General features: G+C 38.4%; 1 protein-coding gene across 1 annotated transcript in view; it reads left to right on the top strand.

Moving 5' to 3' along the window:
- The window catches only part of lrp4 (low density lipoprotein receptor-related protein 4), a 561,339-nt gene that overhangs the window by 470,519 nt on the left and 67,819 nt on the right, over positions 1-23,001 (top strand). The window lies entirely within an intron of this gene.

The following is a 23,001-nucleotide window of genomic DNA, read 5'->3' as shown; positions in this document are numbered from 1 at the left end:
GACTTGGAGCAAATTCACTGAAATAAGACAATAATGCCTAAAATGTAATGCGTTTAAACTGGCACACGAAAACAAAACGTAATGTGATTGAACTCAGTAAGCATTTTTCTTCTCTTTTCTTTGGTCACAAGATGTTCAAAATAGGTGTTTTTCACCGACTATTTGAATTAAATGTGAATTTCACCGGTACTTGCAATAATGAAATTCTTCCTACCCTACAATGAGCAAATAATAGCCTATTGTAATTCTGGAGCCTATAATCACATCTACATTTTTCAGTTGAAAGCCAGTTAAGTAGGAAAATTTGCCTCACACAAGACTCCAGTCTCCTGGGGGAAGGTCCTGTGTCATTCATCTTCCTGCCAATATGATGACTCACTTCTCATAATGCCGCAAGTCCCGCTGCATGGAACAGCTGCTTTCGGAGTTGTCGAAGTTGTAACCACTACGCTTCAGTAAAGGCATGCATGTAACAGCATTGAGTGCAAATTCCTTTTTTACATTAATGTACAGAACTTCTCCCATTACAATGTCCTGAAGGCTTTGTGTTGGCAGCACACAGCCTGTATAGTTTGATGTTTATTACATTTTATACGAAACATTATATTCTGTCTTTGTGTAGACCATATACCAGTAAAATATGACTTTCGAGGAATACCTTCACACTTATCGTCTCTCTGTCAACTTACAACTGTAATTCACATAATGATCATTTGTGTTTAGTGACATTTTGGCACATTTTAGCTGGTTGAAAATAATGTGTGAGACCGAATATCGCCCAGTTTTCAACAAGAAATCAACATTGAAATCCCTGTTGGTCACTGGTGAGCAAGAATGTTGGTAACTGTCTGCTTTTATCTATAAATTAGAGTACTGCAGCAAGTGTAATTCTCAGGATTTGTTATCCACAGTTTTTTTTATACTATATGAAAAGTGTATCCTTCAGTCCATGAAATCCCTGCAGTCGTCTGTGGGCAGCAGGATACATATGTTAATGAATGTGCAACCTCTGATTGGACATGTGCCGCACCAGAGTGCAGTGCTATTAAGCATGGCTGTCCACTGTGTTTACCTTGATTAAATTACATGCAAATGACACCAGGCTGCTACACATCTACACACATCAGATGGGTCCGTCATAACTTGATAGTGTGCCCATTTATAGGGAAGACATCGGATGACCAGAGCTCATTAATTCTGTGTGTCACAGCCTCTTTCCTAAGAGTTTTATTCTTCATATGCAATATGAAGCGAGATTTTAAGATATGATGTAACTATTTACAATGTGAAATAGCAGATAATTAAACCGTTACAGATGTCATAAATTTCCCTGTGTCAGTAGCCTCTGAACTTACATCCATCAGGGCCTGTAATGTGTTACACATCACCTGTTACTTCTTTTAAAAGTAATGCATTACTTTACTCAATTAATCTCTGTAGAAAGTAACTTGTTGCATTAATCTTTATGTTATTTTGTGTTGTATTGCCTGGGATCACATAATATGAACTGCTGACTAGTCCAGTTTATCTGACGTGTTTAGCACTGAAGCAGTTTGCGCAATTAAAATAGGGCCCAATGTCTTTTTTCATAAAAATAATATATTTTGTTACTAAATGGGAAAGGATCACAAGGTTTGTGGTTTCCTATTTGTGAGATAAGGACAAATTAGATGTTTTCTAGACGATTAAACATGAGTATGAGATTTAATTAATTCTTGCATTAATAACTTCAGATCCACATAGATTGCCTCAACTATATTATCAGTGTTCAATACAAATTTAGATAAATTTTTCAGCGGAATGATTTTGACAGGTTATCAATAACTCTCAAGTCAAGTTTTATTTATATAGCCCAAAATCACAATTTGCCTCAGGGAGCTTTATAATCTGTACAGCATACAACATATAAGTTACCACCCCCCCCCCAACAAAAAACCCATTAACAGGGAAAACATGAAAGACACCTCTGCAAGAGCCACATGGGAGGGATCCCTCACCTTGGATGGACAGACATGTAATAGGTGCCGCAGGTACAGAGCAGAGTTTAATGAGCAAAATCCATGCTATTAAAACTATAAGAAGATGTTTACTTCAATAAAGATCACAGAGATAGAAGCTATTTGACTGAAAGACAGAAGTCCAATATTTTTAGCCCCATATGAGGGCACTATATCTACATCGGCTCAGTGTTATGAGTTTGTAGTATTAAAATGAGCACTAAAACATCTGGAGCCACATTATAGAGTATAATAGACTTCCAGCAGAGGGAGATAATATGAAACTGCGCTGTTTCCTGCCAGACATAAAAACACATTTCATCACAAATCAGCGATTACAAAATAATGCTATACAAGGTTTTTTTTTTTTTTTTCCAAAGTTTTGGCAAACCAATCCAATGTCTTTTACTGTGCCATACTGGAGAAACCTTGACTCTACTCACTCATTTACACCCTGCACACACAGAGCTATTTTTACTTATTCTGACTGATTAGACATATGTTCAGTTGGATGGAGCTCTGCAAGGAGTTACATGAGATCCACCAAATATTTTAATAAGGGTGATAAAGATATTAATGGTAAACAATCATTAATTGATATAACAAAACCGAAGAGAAAGTGAGAGAGAAATTGACATTCTGCAAAGAGGTCTAGTCCCTACAAATTAAATATTACTTATTAAGTTAATATCAATTTCCTAAATAATTTCACAAATCTTTTGAAATTATCTTTTTATATATATATATATATATATATATATATATATATATATATATGAGTATGTTGAGTGATGCTGTAACATTTTCCACAAAAGATATTTAACTGAATGGATACACTGTCAGGATTTATGGGGTTTTAAAATGGATTCTGATTTCATTTCCTTTAACACCATTAATCAACAACCAAGGTCAACCTTTTGCAGGAAAAAGGTGTTATTGTGAAAAAAAAGACTGAAAATGAATGCAGTGATGATTGTCATTGTGTTTGTGTTTTCTACAAAAACTGCCATACATGAAAGAAAAGGTAGTGAAATGTAATTTATATAACCTGTTCACCTCTAACAACTTTTCATTTTTCACCTTCAACTTTTTAAATCTCTATTTGTTTTTTTGTTTTTTTGGTGTTTCAACTCCAAATCACCAAAACAGTTTTCTCTGGGTAGACACTAGCTAACAACAATATAGTTTTCTATGTCTATGATGATTTTGAACTTTACAAACAGGACTTGGAACCACAGCGAACACACAGCCTTTTTCTTTATATTTAGACATTCTCAATTAACAGGTAAGTCCTTAGTGGATCTCCCACTGACTCAAAAGTCTCAAAAAGTTGCTAAAGCAGCTTTAAGGAAAATATTGGCAGACGTGAGAAGTGCTGCTCTAATCAATGCCTACAGGAACTTCACACAAGCAGGACTGAAGACCTTACTTTCCGTGCTTCATGTGTCCAGGCTGCTGAGACAGCAGGCTGGCAGTAACCCTTGTTGTCAGAAGCCTTTGAAACTACTGCTTTCTCCTAGGCTTCTCCCAGGAAGTGTTTCCAAGCCAAGAAAAGTGATTTGTTTCTCATCATCACATACCTGAAAGGATATGGCACGCTCGGGGAAATGTTGGCTCTCTAAAGACACAATCTTTGATCTAAATGTAAGCAGAAAGGGTAGCTAAAGCGTCACATTTATTGGCAGGCAACCCAAGTTTCAGCATCACAACTGAAACTTATTATTTTGTTGGCACTGCATATTGTTATGGTACATTTAAAACAATCACACTAAAAACTGCATATGTTTTGCAGCAAGGCAGCAGGTACGTAGGTTAACTATGGTATACAGCAGAGGGGGTTAGAAGGTTAGGTTATTGATGTACCAATAACTGTATATTTATCATTATCTAACTGTAGAAATATTTGTTAATGCAAACATGCGGTTTAACTCTACACATCTGTGCACAGTTATGGATATTGGACTTAATTCAACTCAATTTTGTGGTGATAAATTGAGGCAAATAACACACTTTACTTAAGAGGTTGGCATCACCATACTCTGAAAACTGGCAAAATAATGCATCTCTTATTCACACATCAAACATAACACACAGGAGCGGAGCAGCAGTAATTCATATCTGGAAAGGTGTTGATCACTCACTAAACAATTCTTAACTATTCAAAATAAAAGGTTTGAATAAAACATAATAAAAACAGCAGGGAAAGATTGACGAGCCGTTGATCACACTGAGTTGATGGGAAGGCCACAGCAATAATTAACAATAAATGTAGTTAAGAATTCAAAATTTCAGTTTCCAGCAGCTTTAATAGTACATTTGATGGTGCTGCAATTTGTAATGGATTAAAGGCCATTAAAGTGCTTTGAGGTCAGGCGCTACAAGGTCTGGGCTGAATGAGGAAACGACTAGAAAGAGACTGTCTGAAAGTTCCAAATAAACTTTCATGTGAGAGTTGAATTAGTGGGATTATTGCCAGAGCTGGGGCCACATTTTTAGAGTAATAAATTCAGTCTTCTCATCCATCTCCTACATATGGATAAGACTGAAGTACTTCAGCAGTTCAGTATTCTTCGTGACAGCCCAACTTCCAGAACATGCACTTAGAATAAAAGGTGCTCTTAACATTCATAAATGTGCACTCACAGTGGACGATCCATCATAATCATGGGGGCATACTGTACATAGCTCAGTGGGCACAGCAGTCTCTTTCTATCTCAGCTGCTGACATTCAAACAAAGCACTGGCTCCTCTACTCCTCTGCAGGATCCCAATGAAAAACAACAACAAATGAATCACAGGCAACAGCAGCCCACTTTGCTCCCTTCACAGCATATAAAATGTCAATGCGCACAACAATCCCTTACAGTGATGGATGGGTTAGAGTCACTGCTCTGTTCAGAAAACAAAGCACCGACTCCACCTCGCACTACCTACACATTTCACACTTCTTTGTAAATGTCACATACAGGTTTCATAAACAGATGTGGTTTTGATGTTTAAAAGATGACCTAAGCTAAAAGGTAACTGCAGTGTAGCTTTCTTCAACCACAGCTGAAAACAACATCTACAGCGTGATACTGTATGTGGATAGTTTACCCCCCTTTTTCCAAGTGTTAGTCACCTTTATGATTTCTGAAAAAATTGAGATTTTGTAATTATAGGTTATCAAAAGCCAGTTAGATTTCTGTTTCCTAGAGTGCATTTTAAAAAAACCTTCCAACTGCAAACAAGGAACATACTGCACACAGCAATGTGAAAAAATCTCCATTCCAACTTACTACATTTAACAAAAAAAGCTAATTTCCACTTAAATGTATCTTTTTTTTTTTTTCATCGTGTCTTCATCTGCCCCAAACAGCCAATGTACTGATTTTAAACAAGTTATCTGTAGCTAGCTGGAAACCTATGCAGTGGCCGCGTGGGTGCCAAGTGTCTCTGTGAAAGTCCCCTAACATGTCATATCTCGTCTGTCAGAGATTTTGTAATCTTTTCACAGAGCCAGGCTAGCTTTTACCCCCTGTTTCCAGTCTTTATGCTAAGCTAAGCTAACCCGTCGCTGGCTGTAGCTTCATATAGAGTTTACAAATAAGACTGGTGTGAATCTTCTCATCCAACTCTTGGCATAACCACGAATAAACACCTTTTCCAAAATGTTGAACTACATTTTTGGAGGGGGGTGTCTAAAATTTGTCAGAATCAGTAAAATTATCACAGCACAGTGATTTAGTGGCCATCTTATAAAGGATAACAAGCTGCACTGTAGGTTATGACTTATTTTAGTATACAGGCTTATCATGATTTATAATGAATGACGTTTTGAACTTGGTTGCTATAGAGCTACCTTAAGGAGAACTGGCCCTCTACTTAAAAAGTTCACCTAAATCCATTTTTTAAATTCCATTTACATCAATTGGGGTGTAGTAGACTATTTCAGAGCTTTACATCTCAAAAACTGTGTCCATAAATTCGCTATCTGCAAGGCTAGACACCACTAGGGATGAGTAAAAAGATATATTTCTTGGGTGAATTCTTTAAGTACAGTTTGTATGTTTAGGACTAAACTGGGCCGCTGTTCCTGTTTCAGGGAAAGCAGTTTCAGGCAGTGAAGAAAGGACAAAAAGAATGTAGCAAGGAAAAGAAAAAGAATAGATTACAGTCCTTCAGGCCCAAATGCTTAATGAGAAGTAAATTAGAGTCAATAACAACTTGACTGTAATCTTTTCTTTAAAATTCTCTTGGCTGTGGATTACTATAACTCACAGTAAGTCCATTTAACTCCTGTAATAGAGCTGAGTGCCCAAGGAAATTCATAGTGTGGCTGGTAAACAAGCTTTTCTTATATAGAAAACTATTATTCCCAGAATGTTCTGCGATCACCAGGCACAGGCAAACAGATGACCACACTTTCCATTTTTGCTTTGTTTTCCCCATTATTGCTTTTTTTCAGTCAAAGAATGGCAAGGTGGGTCTCAAAGTCCAACATTTGGATTGTTGTTTCATGTAGTTTCATGCTTTATGCTCCACTATAACAACTGAGCCCCTAATCCCACAGTGTGAAATATGTAATGAATTTTCAAGAGACTTTATTATCAAGGAAGCCACACCAGAGATATACAATTAGGCATGGTAGAAAGCTTTTTTTCTTCACAAGGTGCATGAATGTGAAGATTGTAGTTACGTGTTTGGCTCTCCCTCCACTGTTTCAGGGATGTGATTTTCCCTGGGGAGGAGGAAGAATGAGGCAAGGGAAGAACGAGGGACATCAAAAATTCACTGAGAGAGAAACTTGTTACATTGTGGTCCATGTCATCACTCCCTTTCTCTCCCCTACCATCCCGTCTTTCCTACACTGCAACAAATCCTCCAAACTAAACCGCAAAATGGGTCATTTGTCATTCCCTTCCACAATGACCGATACGAGCATTTTCTGACCTGTTGCTCCATTCAGCAAGGAAGACATTATTAGAGCCTGTCAAAACTGCAACAAAAGACAGTTACAAGAATACGCATATAACCATCTTCTGATCTGCAACTGTGATCTGACTTAAGTTTATGCACAAAAACGACATTGTTAACTACATGCACACTGTCCAGTATTGTCAATATGAAAATCCGTAAGTTGAGTTCAAATTTGACCTATTCATTTAGACTGTCATGCAAGAGCAAACCATCTCCACAGAGCGTCTTCAATTGTTAAAATAAGTCCAAAATGCATAAAGATTTTATGTTGGTAGCTCTTCAAGTCGGGCCAATTGCAGCCGAGCGTGTGCACCATGAACATATAAGAAATCGCTGCAGTCCTTTGGCCTGAATGGCATGAAAATAATTCACTGACGTCTAGAAATCATAGCTCGTCAAGGCTTTTCAAGGTTTATTAGACCTAATAGATCAAATTCTGATAAACAAATAGTTATTTCAGGGTGTGTGTTACGCTCAGAAATATGTATTCATTGTTTTACAGACAATGTTTGTAATGATGTGTGTATGGGGAAGAAAGTATTTTTGGGCCAGCGTGTCATGCCTGTGGACACTATGCCACACCACCTCACTGCCCCGTGCTGTTCCTGGGGATTAAGAGATCAGGCTCTCACAAATATATACCCATTAAATGCGGCCATGTTGTGATGGTGTGGACATGGCTGATTTTGGCCCAGTATCAGCTGAGGTTAGCAGCCCTCAAGCTTGCATTGTTTAGAGAGGAACCCTCAAAAAATTCAGTTTTGCCGATTGTGCTGTGTCACTCATCACGAGTCTGGCATGAGTCCTGTTTATGCCAGTCTTAGGCCTAGCTATTTTAACTACCTGGGTCCTAACCTGCAAATGGTCTGCTGATGAAAGGACAAGACCACAACTTAAAATTGTCTTGTGATTTTATTTTTTACTCTACCAGCAGGAAATTAGAAGACATGTAGTGGAGCAGCAGGGCATAGCCCATCATTCTGTAGGAAATTAAAAAAGAAAAAAGCACAAGCCCTCGAAAGTCTGTAAAACTAATTTGCACAAAACAAGCACTGTCTGCGGGCATGTCAGTGCAAAAAAAAAAATGGAGGGTCTTGTAGCGGCCACATATAGCTCTTGTAGTCTGGAATGAATGGTGACCTGAGGTTACTTTCTCACATTGATAGTCTGAGCAGTGATACTTAGCTTCCCAAGATGCTATGGGGCTTTCTAAAGCTTAAAAAAGAAAAACATGCACACACAAACACACACACACACACACTCACATAAACATCCAGGACTACCTATTATGTTTAAGATGTAATGGACCTGAAAGGCACAGAAAAGGTAAGAGTTGGAGATACCCTCAACAACTCCTTTGCAAATGCGTGATGAATTAAAATGAGTAAAGCCAGAGGTGGCCCTGACCTTTAGAAAATGTATGGACACACTACTGAGGCATTTATCATTTTCTAATTAAGTTATGTGGCAAAGGCATATCTTGTGTGCCCAAAGTCTGTGGTGAAATGGGTCTCTATCAGTATGAAATTATTACAAAGCCATGTTTAATTAATGAAAATATGACCCAAGTGTCAGAGCTAATATATCAAAAAGAACATGCTATAGTCTCAGACTATTCCGCAGCAAAGGATGAGGGGGCATTAGCTTGAAAATCATAAAAGGGGGAAAGAGCTTTATTTTTGTCCGCTATCTCTGGATTTCACTGATTGAATTTTAAGTGAGTGTATCAGATTTTACTATTTAAACTACTAAAATACTAGCACTTGGGACTTTCGATGTTATGAAAAAAAAAAGAAACCTGTTTGTTCATAACAGTGTTAAAAAGAAACAAGTCAATTCTACCCAACTGGGGAGCCTTTTTTGTTGCAAATGAATTATTATGTGCAGTTTTAGGGACTAATATGGAACAAATTTTAATGAAGAATGTGAAATAAATGTCATTGACCATAATAAAGAATATATTTCTTAAAACTTTTCTTTTTATTTTAGGTTTCTTTTACCTTTGAGCACGTCTTTGCATTCTCTGCAAGACTGTGAGCCCACTGACAACGGTGATGAATGCAGTGGCTGGATATATCAGAATTAATGATGACATTTATTTGTATGCTGTTGTTGAAGGCGTTGAGTCTGGTCAGCCATCTTTTCATTTTAAATCCCCAACAGCAGTTCCTGCATGTAAATAACACCCACACCGTGTACTGTAAGCCCACTCCTGTCAGAGACTCACATCGCCATTCTCTCTTCAGGTCTAAGCAATAAATATGTTCTTTTAGTGGATTCAGACCCATAGTGCTGTTTAACAAACATGAAATGAATCTCCATGACTTAACCACCAAGATTAAAATACCTCCTCAGCCAATGTAATCAGTTTGAAAGCAGATTCAACATGCAAACTGCCTTTTTATGTGACGCTGATGAGCACAGAGACCCACACAAAAATCACTGAACATCCAGTTTCTTCAGACAATTCTTCAACAACATAGTCAGCTTTCAATTGTTAGGTTGTTTTGATTCAACTATGGCTGTTATTTTTATGTGCAATTGTGCTCATCAGCAGGGAAGATTCCAGACTATTTTATTTATTTTTAGTTTTCCTTAGAAACACCTGAAAATGTCTGAGCTTTTTCAGTGAATGTTCAGAGGGCCACAATGTTCCATTTGTAGGCCTTATTGGCAGCACATAGCATAAAAACACCTGCACCTATTGTTTTCTAAGCCCACACAGCACAGGCGCCAAGATGGGCATTAATACAGGATACGTCTCTGTTCTATTTCCAAGCGTCACAGGGCAATTTTATCATATGCACTTCCCAGATTGGCGAAAAACCAGCCTCTGTTGTACACTGAGTACTTGTTTGTATGGCATGTCAGGTGTGTGCTATGGCCTGCACACTGTTATGCAACACAGATGGTAGAGATCCCAAGTCTCGTAGCCATTGTCAAGAGCACAAATTCATTTTCCTGTGCTCTAGGCAGGCAGGTTGTATTACACAGTAAATTGCACTGACTGGATAGCTTTTTTTGTTTATGCACTGCTGCTTGCTGTTGACGCTCACAAAATTCTAGTTCTGTTGAATATGCTAAAAGGTAGCATTTACTTCTAATCACTGCTGTCCCCAAGTGTGTCACAGAGCTGTTAGTTTTTTTACGCTTTGCAGTCTTAAAAACATCACATATCTAACCAGGATCCGTCTATAAACTGTGATTGATAATCACAGGTTTGTGGGTATAGCAGCACAGAAACTGGCTAAATTTAGGACCTCAGATCATACTTCTGATGATCACACCAAGCTCATAATTAACCTCAATCAGATGAGTATGGGACCGGAGGGGGAGTGGGGGGGTTTGGCACTGCTGAGAACAGCCTGGTGATTCTGTTAATACAGAGGTCAGAGTCTATGACCTCTTCTCCACGCAGAAAGCACCGACACACAACACAAGTGGCAGTTAATGGAGAGCAGCAAGTGCACTAGAATCGCCTAATTTTCCCTGCAGCAGTCTGTAATCACTGTAACATCATCTCAAGCACGCAGAGAATTATTTAGGCATTGTAAATAAGTTTCACAGGAAAAGAAGGAACAAAAGAAAACATGGAAAATACAAATACCTCATCTAAAAAGGATGTAATGTGCCGGTGAATATGCACTTAATGTTATTCAACAATGAGCATGTCAAAGTGCAGGCAGTTGCTATCGCTTATTTTTTAGTTGGAGTCCTGTTTTGCATCAGTGTACATCTGTCCCCATATTGTGGCAGCACAAACCATTAGTACAATAAAGTAACACGCAAGAATGGCAACACACAACATATTTGGTACAAAATACTGGGGTCACAGTTCAATATTATTATGACATACTCAAAGTAATTGAAAGCTTTTTAATGTATTTCTATTGCTGTTTCAAACAAGTTTAAGAGAAAAACAAAAATTGTCAAAAAAGGGCAAAGTGACTAATGGGGACAACATTGTTTTTAAATTGGTCCAGTATTCAGTGAGAGCCGGCCACAAAATTGGCTGCAACATAAGCCTTGGGCAATTGCACAAGGTTCAATGTACAGCCACTAAAAGTGCTTGTTTTTGCTACTGATAGGGTCAGATTATTATATGTGTCTGACCACATTATTATCATTTTTGTTCAACTATTTAAGAAACAGCAAAAAAGCAACCAGACTCCATTGACAAAAACAATAATTTTACCTTGTAATATTGTAACACTTCATTCAAACTCAACAGAAACAAAACAAAACACACCAAATGTGATAATATCGGAAGAGGAGCTAGAGGGAGGGCAGGCATCAGATAGGCAGCGAGGAGAAACAGCGAGTTGAGCCAGAATATTTTCACATCTAACTTAGTCGTCAGAATCTTATTGTAAATATGCAGCACTGGCAATTTTTTTTAGTGCACTCGTTTTGAGCTGACATTCAGCAATCAAATGGGAGAAATTGTTACACTTTAAGTATAAGTGCCATGACTTTCATATAGAGTTTGCTCTCTTGCTCCAACAATGCTATTGCCCTTTCCAAACAAATATAAACAGTATCCATGAATGGATATTTCTTCTACTCTGTACAGATAACTGATGTTTGCCAGTACAGCTCCCCCTGTGTGTGTGTGTGTGTGTGTGTGTGTGTGTGTGTGTGTGTGTGTGTGTGTGTGTGTGTGTGTGTGTGTGTGTGCATGTGCTTGAAAAATGTTGAAAAGTTGTTTTGGACACCATAACCTCATAAATATGTTATGGCAAACAGGTTAGCAAAACAGCTGCCTATAGATACATCCAGAACATATAGAGCTACACAGTCTTTCAGAATTGTGTTTCAGGACCCCTGATAAATGTAGGTCCAACAGTCAGTCTCCTTTTAGCTCTTGTTTGATGTCCATCAACTCCTGAGAAAAACACCTGGCTCTTTAGCAGCTGCATACTCCTCTTTTTCACAAGCTAGTCACTAAATGTGTTTGTCTGCCCTTTGTTACTGGGCTGGTGGATTACAGTGGGTTTATCAGAGCTTGTTTGCTGAAAACAGCTGTCTGCCACTGCTGGAAATGAGGTTGATAAAAGAGGTGAGAGTGAACCGTACAGTACATTTGCCGTAAAAACAAAACTATGAGCTGCAGATTTTCTGTTGCTTTATCACTGAGCGTCGCATTTCACTTTGTAAAAAAAGTCTCCTAAATAAAAAATGCTGCTGTTTTTACAACAGTTTTAATTCAACAATGTGGTAAATAGGCAACCATAAACTTGAATGCCTGTTCCAAGTCAAGTTGAATTTCCTTTCCTCTCTCTTATGTTCCACACATATATTTTTCAGATGTTATTCTTATTTCATGAAATTCCAGGAGACCAAACGTGAAGATCAAGCCTTACCTATGAGGGTGCGCCCAGCCAACTGTGAACTTATCTTAGTATCCTGTGTGTGTTTTTGTGTCTCATCGTTTATGCATGCATGTGCATGCTACAGTAGCAGTGTGCATCTGTGTGTGGAGAATATGAGCCTGAGAAGAGAAAGGAACATTCCTCCTTCTCACTTCTCTGCTCGGTTGAGATGTGGATTACTGTCCTCACTGCTGCATCTCAGCTCTCAGCCTGGCTCTCGGCTTTCAAAAAGGAGGGCTAACGTCGTGCCAATTAGGCTGGTAATCTAGCTGACATTTGTGTTCACTGCTCTGGGGCGCAGACAGCATCAAGAGCTCAATTTAGTGGGTTTGAGGTGGGGAAGGGTGGGAGGGGGTGGCAAAGAATAGGAAAAGAAATACCAGCAATGATGAAGCCAGCATTAATAATAGTTTCACTGTTAGGGCAGAGAAAAGTATCTGGCCAATAATGCTCCCTCGTCTCTGTGTGATTGTGCGTTGATGACTGAAGAAAAGAACAACACAATGGAGGACTGATTTCTTGTTGTCCCCTCTTGTTTTCTGTTTGATCACTGCACTGCGAATTTTACTTTGTGAAAGTGTTCTTCGTAATGAGACAGAGACAAAGGAAGAGGACTAAAACCCTCGAGGAATATTCTGACATTTGGGGAATTAAGCATATTTTACAGCGGATTAGATGTGAAGATCAGTATCACTTCTGTAATTTCATTTCTGTTCTGCAGAGAGAATTGGTCAAAGATATGTTAAGCTTCCACAATAGCACCTCTTTTATTCTTATGGAGGTTGCTCTGTAGGCCCCTAAAAAGGTTCCACAGTGTTAGTATTATACCAAAAAAAGTTAAACGGCTTACAGTTTACTGTGAAATGATTATTAAAAGTAATATTTTTTCAGTCTTTTGCCCCCCACATATTAGATAATTTGATTTACACAACACAGACAACAGAAATACCAGAACTATAATGTAACTGTAGGCTTAAAACGTGCCCAGTGTGAGTTTTCTTGTAAACAAAATGTATGTGTACATTTAGTCTTACTCCAAAATGCTTTCTATCCTTTAACAGATGTGTTGAATGCATTTCCTTCCTCATAAAACATTTGCAAAGCCAAGTATTTTAAATCCACAATTGTTAAAATTAATTGTCTATGTTAAAAGTGCTGTATGCAATATCTTTTTGGTAAAAGTAAGTGTTAAATTGCTCTGCATTACATATATACAGCCATCACTGATATACAGTGTTCAGTCCCTCCTTTCTGCAGTAAACAGAGTACATGTTCTGGTATCCCATCCCCACTTTATCCAATAAGGAGAGAAAACTCCACAGAGAGGAGGTCCTCACATTCAAGGGCAGGCAGCAGAATTTCAGCGTGGTGTCATGGGGAGGAGGGAGGCAACTGCTAACCGCAAGAATGGACAGGAGGTTAGCCAAAATGACAATTTCACTAACAATACCTTTCACTAGTTTGCTGGCACATTACAGCATATGCTGGAGCACTCGTGCATGTGCATCCTCAGACAAAAAACAGGGACCCATTCAGAGAAAAAAATGCTCCATAGTGCTACTATGAGGCCAAAAATGCCACAGGGAACCTTTAACTGTGATCATCAGTACAGGTTTTCAGCGAGCCAGAACACGAGTGGCCATCCTCTATCTGTCACATGACCATCGCCTTACAGGCTGTAGTGACCCCTTGGGAGTCTACTAGACATTTCCTCCTTCTTCATTACAGAGAGAGTTCCAAGATGTGTTTAACGTAGCATAGAACAAAGATACAATAGATTGATTTTCTCATCTAACTCTCTGTAAAACAGCACACAAACTTATCTCCCAAAATACTGACAGATTCTTCGAACAACAGATTACTTGCTCAGAGAAACAACCGCTTAAACGTTAACATTGCAGAAGGAGACATTTCCAATCAACATAATGTTTTGTTAATTGATTACTGGACAAATTAAGGCTTTGAAAATCTGCCTTAATGGATTCAATAAACATATGACAACTGCAGATACAGCAGATGGACCAGTTTTGAAAATCTCATTCATTGAAAAAAGCCCCTGTTGGGCACAAATATGTATAGGCTTGATGGATAGAGGTAAAAGCTTCATCAATATCATCAACAGTGTTCTAATCATTTTTAAAAAGTAGCTTCTCTTCAGTTAAAAGACCAATGCGTAGGATTCAGTGGCATCTAACAGTGAAGTTTCTGACTACAATCATTGCCAAGTGTGTAGGAGAAACTATGATCAGCAAAAAACTAATATACAAAAACAATATACTACATATACAAAGGGCCCCATCTTCAGCCAGTGTTTGGTTTGTCCCTTCTGGTCTACTGTAGAAACATGGCGGTTCAACACGGCTGCCTCCTGTAGATAAAAACGGCTCAATCTAAGGTAACGAAAACACAAATTTTCTGGTGATTATACACTGAAAACATACCAACTAATGAATATTATATAACATTTCTGCCAACAGATCCTCCTAAATATTACGCACTGGACCTTTAAGAGACTTTTTTTGAATAAGTTTTCATCCTTTGTTAATAACGAGGGAAAATATCCTGGAAAATATGCAACACAATCTATTTCAAGTCTCCTGGAACACTGATAATTACATGAGTTTTGGTTTTAATTGCGCTAACCAAGTATGTAATTGTAGGTAAACACACCCAAACTCACACCCTAGAAAGTACTATCAAAGTTGTGTTCACCAAAATCACGAACTGGAAATCAAACATTTTCTGTATTTGTAAGTTCTTCTGTCTGTTCAATATATCCACCACTTACACCAAGGACAGTATATCATGATATATATAAAATGTGTGGTATGTTTTGTTAATAAAACATTATATACAAAATAATGATTACATATGGATGAATTTCTAAGAGGCCCATATATCTGAGTACGGATGAAAAACCTCACTTTTCTCACAGAGGGGGGCAAACATCATTTTCAGATGAACAGAAGAACAATTGATCCACACAACAATAGAAAATGTTTCTCAGTCAGGTCCAAAAGATAAAAGAAGAAACAAAGAGAGCTGAACAGAAGTAAAAATTGATGAATATTCCAGTGCAAGGAAGCAAAAAGTCATCACACAGGAGACAAGCATCAGAAACAAGTGACACAAGCGAAAAAGGAAATGAAGATTTCCGCTGAAGCAAAGCCATGACAGGCAGTTTGAAACATGACAATGGCCCACATGTGCGATGGCACTGATCAACCTCCAGCAGAGGAAAAAGTATCAGCAGATCTCATGAATAAAATAATGAAGTCCTAGAATGGGATTCAGAGGCTCCTCCACATGGATATCAGAATAAAGAGTGCCGTTCTGTACACAGCAAGTTCAAATAAACATAATATAAACCAGAAGATGAAGATAACGATAATTATTTCATCTGAAAGAATAATCTAGAGACTGGAGAAAGACTGGGAATTTGTGGGATGACGGAGCTGCTCACATTTATGAGTAAATTAGTTTCAGAAGGAAACATGCGCTCCCTTCCTAAGATGGCAGAACCACCCCTCACTCCCTACAGTATTTTTGTAAAAATTAAATTCTGTACACAATATGACAATGATGACATTGCTTTCCATCTTACAACATTGCAGCTTGTATAATTAGAATAATATACAAGTGTATCAGATGCTTTCTCTTGCCTGAAGATGTGCATCAGCCCCATATGGAGGAGTTGGAGCATCTCTGTTCTGACAAGCTCCTCCAGGCCTCCTCCTGCTACCATCAAGCTGGGGCTGCTGGTGGTGGGCTGAAGCACAGCTGAACACGGTGCTGGTAGGTTACAGCAACAGCCCACTGCATAACAACTGGCACAGGAATTCAACACAGAAGGAGCTATTGTAGCGCAGGCGAAGAAATTGGAGTCTATCTACAGTGTGAACCGTATCATTAAAAATGCTGAATTGGAATGTCTCATATAGCATGCACAGTAAGCAGAAAACATGCCTAAAAGCAATGCAGAGTTCATTATTTTTCCCATGTGCTGTGAAGATTACATAACCACAAACCCAAAGCAAGTTGTGTGAAATTTGTCAAAAACTGATAGGGCTTTAATTAAACAATTTTTCCACCCAGCTCTCTCTGCTCTGATGCATCTAACAGCTTCAATCTCTAATGTTTCCCCATTGTTGCTGCAACCCTGTCTCCTACAAATTATTTTTTATATACAAGACGTTTTCAAAAGCAGATACATTTTCGCAGGAAGCATAATGCAGCTCAGATTATGTTTTTTATGCCATAATGAGGAAATGTTTTAATGAACATGTCTGACAAGTCTCAAAAGCTTTGATAATGAACGTGTGAAAGGTCACCGACAACGTATTTCTTCCTAAATATCGGATCTTGCTGTACAAAATCTGCTGGTAACGACTGCAGCATTATTAAACTTTTTTATGCTTAATGTTAAAGCACTCACAGCACCTGCTTAAGATTAGGAAAAGTTTGTGGTATTGATTTAAGTGACTTGAAGCCCAGGACATGATATATTAACAATAAACCGAAACCACAATCTTTTTCTGACCTTAACCAAACCTCAGTCCTACCTCTCACCACTGACATTCATATTGCATATGTGACAGTAAAGTTGATTCTAGATATATGTCAAATCATCTGGGGGGGTGGGTGTAGATACACACTCCTATTTTGTCCACATTATTGGTACAATAGACACAGCAGGCACTGCGTAAATCAATATTTTCTGAGGGTGTTTCTGAGATACACCAGGTCAGGGTTGCAGGTCCAATGACTCTGTGCCCTGGTTAGTTTATTCAATCATGTGAAAGAGGAATCATTACTGCAGGTTTGTTTGTCCCTTTGACTGTGGATCGATTGTACAATGAGTATATCACTGTCACATTGGTGAAGGTGTAAGCTCTGCAAACGTTAATATTTAAGAACGCTTATGACCATTTATATTATATTTTCTTCACTCCAGATTTCTAGCAGATACTCTGAAGACGGCATTCCTTTCTCAGCTGCCATTGCTCCCATCAAACATGATAACTATTTGTTCACAGAGGAAGTGGTTTTCACATGTGGAGTACACTCTGTGAGACTGCATCAGAGCTCACTCAAAGCAACACCCGGACCACCAGTTTGTGGTCGACCTCAGACTGGTTTCCTGGACCACACTCAAGTTCAATATTAAAATTTGGCAACTAATCTCGGCCAAAGTGTGAAAACACCCAGAATAATGCTCCAAAATGTCTTGGAATTTATTAAAACAATGGATAAGAGATACAGTCATCCCTACAAAAAAGATCATCATTTCTAGAAGGTTTTTTCCTTTTAGATTCAGAATATGTACAGCATATTATCTGATTTAATTTAATACTACAATAATAATAACAATAATAATATAAATTCAGCTATAAAAGAATAATTTGTGTTTAAACTACAACAACTCAGGGTCTATCAATAATCTGCCTGCACTGTTGTACTTTGTCAGCACTCAGTGTACATGTTTCATGTTTTGACATTTTAAGTTTTCCATCGACGGGCTTCATAGGACAGGAGGGACAATCTACTGCTGCAGTGACACTGCAGCCACAGATGCCCATTCATCTGGCCTTTTGTTTGTCCTAGTGAAAGTCCCCGTCATTGGATCACAGCCTGAGTCATTTGTTACTGTAGCGTTTGCTGTGTGAAACCATGAAGCGTGACAGCCCATCTGGACCGGGCACAAATCAAAGTGCCTGTAATACAGTAGACAGATGTTGTCCTCTGTCTGCCCACACGCCTTCCTATGCTGATGCAGACAAATATTTGATTCCATTCACACATTCAGTCTGTGATGGCAAGAAATAATGTTCCAAGACAAGGTAACAAATTACAATGTAATTAGCACATTTCACACTGTACACTCGGAGCCTATAATGTTGATTTCTACAATTTCCCTCCAGGGATACAACAATCAAATTGAATTTCATAAACAAAGCTCTATAGAGGGCTTTTAGGTGAAACCAAACTGCCTGGCAGTCGTATTGGAGGTCCTCTATTCATGGTAAACTGCATGTGAGCAGCCAATTCTATATCTGTAACAGTAAAACTTGGGTATCTTAACATAAAATGTCCAGTGTGACACATTTAGGAGGATCTATTGGCAGAAATTGAATATAATATCCACAGGTCCACAGGTATGATTTTATTAGTGTGTAATCACATGAGCATTTTTTGACTGGGAATTAATAATTTTACAACCTTTTGGATTTGTGTTTTCACATCTGCTTTTAGACGTGTTGGCACATAGTTGAGGTGTTAAAGACAAGGCCGTTTTCTTGTGTCACAACTTCTGTCTAATTCCAGGCGCTGTTATATACCCTGAAGAAACAGAGGAACGTATTGGCCACCTTTCGCTTTCCAGAAAGTGTCAAGACTGTTTAAGTATGGCTGAATTAAAAAAGAGCAGGCAAACATGGGGCTGACATTTTAAACCATCTGCTATCACAGCTTTCCACTTTACATTCACAGTAGTGTTTAAACCAGAGTAACTTTCTCAGCAGAACATGATGGCTGGGGCTTCTCACTGGGACAGAGTGGGTTTAGTTTTCTTTATGCCATGTTTTCTAGAACAGAATCTGCAAGTACCCCTCCCCCTTGGCTGGTGACTGGACAAAATGTATGTCAAAACATGCTGGATCATCCCCTTTAAGAAACAAAACTTACTGGATTTTGAAGGCAAGTTCAGCTAAACAATTGCCTAGGCTACCTGTTGCCCTGTTTCGTTGTGCTAAACTAAGTTAGCCGGATGCCCGTGGTAGCTTTATATTTAATGCAGATATAGGAGTTATGTCAAACGTCTCATCTAACCCTCAGCAAGAAAGCAAGTAAGTGCATTTCCCCAAAACGCAAACTTCTCCTTTAACCTCTACTGTATCCGTACACAGCTAACTCAGGCAATTTGCAGCACACCTGCAAAGCCTCTTTTAAGTCCTAGTCTGATATGATTTTAGCACAAAAAATCAAAGAGAATAGAGAGCAGTGATCTCTGTAATCAGCATTTTAAAAGATCTGAGTGTCTGCTCCGCGTGTGTTCTCTTGCCTAACCCTAACCCTAACCGCCACACGAGGAAAGTCACATGTACACCTGAACCAAACTTATAATATGAATAATATAATCACTTCATGAGGCTCAATGTCTGCAGGCTGTAGACTACTATAATCAGCTTTCCTTTAGCTCATAGACACCGTAAACTTGCTAAAGCACAGGCCCCTCCTTCAGACTGAATGTATTCATGCATTTATTTCATTCATGTCCACTTAAAGCCCCTATTGAATCCCAGAAAAAGAAATGTGCCATCAGAATTATTGGAATGATGCTGTGATGTTAAGGTCATGGCAGGTAAACATGTGTTAAAAATTTTAATCAGAAAGTTCAGAAGACTCCTAACACTGAAAAAAAAACTAAAATTACAGAGATCATGTTTTAATAATCACATTCCCTGACCTCTCTCTGTGAAGCTTGTACTGTCTGAATAGGGCATGAGTACCAGGCAAAATGATAAATACCATGTGACCTCGGGTTCAAACGTCTGCTGCGTGCTAACCACCCACATCTCCAAAAAAAAAAACACCAGGCTGAGCCACAGCTGTAATTCCACTTGATGTACCTCTGTGATCTGATGAATAGCCTCGCTCACCCACTTCTTTCACGAGGGCAAGGTCATTGATTTCTACTTGCTCTGTTGTTGCTGCTCAGTAGCGGACCATAATACACGGGTGCTAATTCTAAAGATGGGCACATACACACACACTTCAGTAAAAGCCCCAGGCCTAAGGGAATTGGATATTGGATGTTATCTCCCTCAGTCGTGGACCACATGGTGACAAATGAAGGTTTTACTCTGATGTAACCATAAAGCCAATTACTACATAGCTTCCATCAAGACATGTGAACATATTGACTCATACAGTTCTTTATTCATGTGTATCTGTAAGTATTTCCCCAATAATGAACAGGAGTAAAATAGTTTTAGCTGTAGTATCTCTCACTAAATTATTTCTTAATCCACTGGAGCCTCAGTTTCACTGGTGGTGGACAAGGTTTTTCATGCTAGAACATTGAGAAACTGGGAAACTGATGAAGAAGTCTAATAACAGAAAGAAGAAAAGCTGATAGAAACAGAAAACAACTTTGTTTTCAAGTGATTTTCTACCAAGAGGTTAATGGTGTATAGCACAAAGTGAAATAATGACCTCGTCTTGGTTAATTAGTTTCCTACACACCTTCCTAACACTTATTCACCTCATCTGTCAATGAACCCTCTCATCGACTGCTGTAGAGACACTCACACACACAGTCTGCTCAATACATCTGTTCTGTTCTCTCTCTCTCTCTCTCTCTCTCTCTCTCTCTCTCTCTCTCTCTCTCCTTTCAATGACGCAACCCAGTTTAAGTTGAATAAACACTGAAAAATGTATTTGATGGACAACTTGGTCCCATCAGTGGTGACACCCACTCGGTTCAACAGCCCTAAAGCATGTCCCTGCCTTAAGAATAGATTTTGTTATAATCACAACAGACATTGTTAATCTGAGTAGGAAATAAAATATCTCATAACATACTAATTTAAACAGTGGTAATCAAACATGTTAACATTTTAGAGCCTGCAGACTACTTTGCTAGCTTATAGACCTGTCCAGATTCCAGATGGTGGCACCAAAATACTAAACGCTGCTCTTGGATGCAGTATGTCCTTTTGAGAAACGGGGATTTGTGTTTGTTATGATTCTCAGGGCTTTTATTATTTTTGTTCTTGTGTTTATTTCTCAGTATATTTCTTCAGGCCCTACGAGAAAAAGGTCTACTGATAACCAATACAGTATATTAGAAATTCTAAACTATTTAATATTAAAAAGTTTATTAAATTATTTGTTTGCTTCAATCTTTTCTGCAGGCTAAAAATAGTCAAGGCACTGTCATCATCGCTGAGTCACTTTCTACCAACAAATCAGACTATTGTATATTAATTAACTGTTGTTTACTTTCAAATATAAGCACTCACTAGCACATTGCCAAGGCCTTTCAAGTACTAACAAAATTGCCGGTTCCAGAGAGGGCGCTCTTGTTTTGCCAAAGCAATTTATTTTGAAAGACTCATTATAGGATAACATTGTTATTTTCCCAGGCTTACTTTTACCAAACACTCCTGGCTCGGCCGTACAGCTATAAATCATCATTCCCTTGGAACAAGCACATAAATTTAGAGGATACAACCTGTAGTTCTAACCAGCAAAAGTTCAAGTACCCAGTGTTTATGTTGTGTTTATTAAAATTTTTATTTTACATGCAGATGGAAATGTGTCAACATAAGATTTATTGATCTGTTTAGAATATGTAAAATTGTAAAAACAAAATATTTTATAAGCGGTGCTCATTGTTGTTGCCAGTCCTTGTGTCAAGCACTCAGACTGTTATTATTGTAATTACTACAGCAAAGGAGAAAGCCTTAGGTGGCACTTTGTGTAGCTTGTACTGTTTTTCTGACAATATTGCTTTATGATTAACACAGCCGAGATTAAATGTCCCCTGCCGTCAGCAGCCACAGGACAAGTTAAAACTCTTCCTCTCGAACAAAATGACAATGTAAATATTGATTTTAATATTTTACTTTAGTCAGTACTTTAGTCAGTTAGTAAATGAAATGATGTTCAAGTTCCTGACCTGTAACTACATGTACAAATCTATATAAAACCTACCCACAATAAATGGAAACTCACGGACCATTTTGTTAGTTTTTTTTCCCCTTATATATGATATTGTGCTATGATTCAATCACTCTACATATTCCAGTCTGGTTTCAGATGTCTGAATTGCTGGCTTCATTGGATTTTTCAGGTCTGGTTTTGCCCTCACTGACGGCTCCTCCACAGGGTGCGAACTATAACTCACTTTTTTTCAACTGTGGCAGGTGGGGTGGGGGGTGGGGGGTGGGGGGGGGGTGGGGGTGTACTGACTGTGACGCACAGTATGCTGACTACAAAACAGAAATAAATGATTAATGGCAATTCGACGCACAGACTGAGGGGAACTGGAAATGTGTTTTTTATATAATTTCTGATCTAAAGTTAATGATATTATGCTGCCGTGCTTCAAAGGTGATGGCAAGAATAGCCGTATCTTTATTAATTAGTGATGATTCACCCTCAAGCACAGATCATACATCAATCAGCCAGAGATGTGTTGACAGAAAAATGCCATAAAATATGCTATAATCGTTAACTGCTCCTAGACACCATCACCACAGCCTCTGTGCCAACTGACAAACACACCAGCATGATGTTTACATCAGTCACTACCAGTGTAAGTTAATGAAAATTTGTAATTAGTTACAGCTACTAGTTGCTTCTCTCAAAAGAAATTGAAAAGTAATTCCCATTCTGTTAACATTAACATGTTTTCACAGTTGAGTGCAGTATTTCAGACATGGTGCTGCAAGGTTATGGAAGTGTTACTGATACTTCAGAGACTGAGAGACAGGAAAAGCTTTGCAGTGACACTGAATCATTAAACATTTTAACGCCAACAAAAAAACAACATTGCAAATATTCACCATCTGCCCACTAGACTTTATTCTTGTTGTGATGCTTGTCAAAAAGCCTCTCAGGGAAAGATCTGCACTACTTCAGAAGTAATCATTATAAACTTTATGAAA

Source organism: Dicentrarchus labrax, unplaced genomic scaffold, assembly GCF_905237075.1.
Source record: "Dicentrarchus labrax unplaced genomic scaffold, dlabrax2021, whole genome shotgun sequence".
NCBI lineage: Eukaryota > Metazoa > Chordata > Actinopteri > Moronidae > Dicentrarchus > Dicentrarchus labrax.
This window is presented reverse-complemented; position numbering and strand designations above follow the sequence as displayed.